The sequence below is a fragment of the Aspergillus terreus genome, genomic scaffold (assembly GCF_000149615.1).
Source record: "Aspergillus terreus NIH2624 scaffold_3 genomic scaffold, whole genome shotgun sequence".
NCBI lineage: Eukaryota > Fungi > Ascomycota > Eurotiomycetes > Eurotiales > Aspergillaceae > Aspergillus > Aspergillus terreus.
The window spans coordinates 1,595,067-1,596,876 of NT_165926.1; positions in this window are offsets into that span (position 1 = coordinate 1,595,067).

The following is a 1,810-nucleotide window of genomic DNA, read 5'->3' on the forward strand; positions in this document are numbered from 1 at the left end:
CAAATCCCGGGACAATAACCCGGATCGCGGTGCTAGGACCGGTCAACTGTCTAATTGTCGGCCCTTTTGGGGCGGTGAACCATACCCCATTTTGGGCAGCAGGTTTTGTCGGCCAGCTGCTTTAAGTGCGGGCACGCCACGTGCATCCTTTCTAACCTGGAACGGGGCAGACCTGTCCTATAGCTGGTTTTAATTCCCCGGGCCCTGTCTACCGTACCATATTCACCCAGGGCGGTCTCAGGAAATTGTCTTTCTTTTAAACTGGGCCACGCTGATGGGGGAGAAACCCGGAGTGGGGCGTCCCAGCATCTCCGAGACTCCGGGACTCCCGCCACATATTTTGAATGGCTTCGGGTTGGCATTCCCCTTCATGGTTCCTTTTCTCGGGAGCCGAGCCGATCTATATAGAACCAGTTTGTGTTAAGCCTTACCTTCCAGACCCCCTGTGGAGCCCGACTCCAGATGGGAAGTTCCACATTGCACTCCCCCTCGACAGAGCGGGGAGGATTATACCCCCCCCCCCCCCCCCCCCATATATTCCTCTCGGAAGCAGCGACACACTCCCAAAACGACGTGCTCTCCCCTCTCGCCATCTTCGTACTCGCCATGCGCCTGGCGGCCTTCACCGAGCAACACCACCGGATGACCGTGGCCAACGTTGCGATGCTCGCTCTCCGGGTGAGGAGAACTTCATGTGCCCTAGGAAGTGCCAGGACATGTAGGTGTCGAGGCTAGGTAGATTTTGTCATGACCTGGGATATATCTGTTGGTAGGTGGTATACATCAATGTCTGGCGCAGTCTGCTACCGGGTTATTCTCTTCAGTCAACATGCATATTAATTGTGCAATAGAAGTCTTGTGAAGTGGCCAGGCTACCTGCATAAGTTAGGCACAATCAATAATGGACGAATAATGAAATACCATACAATACCATACATACAGACAAACAAACAAACAAACAACCCCGCCTTCACCCGCGGGGTAACTAACTAGAGCAGATGAATAATAATAATATTAATAACAGCCCCAGCAGCGTCGCAGCAACAAGTAGCACCGATGTAGCATCCGAATACTACGTCTCAGTGCACGGAGGAGACACCTAGACCTAGGTAAGTCGATCGCATGATTGTCTTATCTTATGCCTATGGTATATATAACCCTCTCATCCCCCACAAACAGACAGCAAACAACCTAACCCCCTCATCCTAAAACAAACAACCCAATCCAGCAAACCGCAGACCCCAGACCCAGACCCAGACACAGACCCAGACCCAGGCCCAGGCCCAGCAAACAAAATGTCCCACCTCGACTCGCTCCAAAAAAACGGCTTCGTCGTGATCCCCTCGCTCCTCTCCCCCACCGAAGTCGCCCAATTCCGCGCCGCCGCCACAAAGGCAACCACCCTCACGCGCAGCGGCCACTGGCCGCACTTCCGCACCGTGCCGAAGCAGTTCCCGCCGTGGCCGACCACGCCGCCGCCAGCCTCCGAGGGCGGCATCTGGGGCGTGCAGCACCTGCTGCACCCGGAGATGCCGGGGCGGGCCGAGTTCGCGCGCTTCTACTTTTCCGACAAGGTGCTGGCCGTCGCCGAGGAGCTGCTGGGCATCACCGCCGACGCCCACAAGCAGGGCGGCGAGGAGCCGCTCGTCATGGAGCTGTTCAACCTGTTGGTCGCGCCGGAGACGAAGGACTTTGAGCTGCGCTGGCACCGCGACGATATCCCCGAGACGGTGTCGGCGGAGGAGGAGGCGGCGCTGCTGGCCAAGAAGAGTCCCGGCGGGCGCCAGTCGCACGCACAGTATAATCTGGC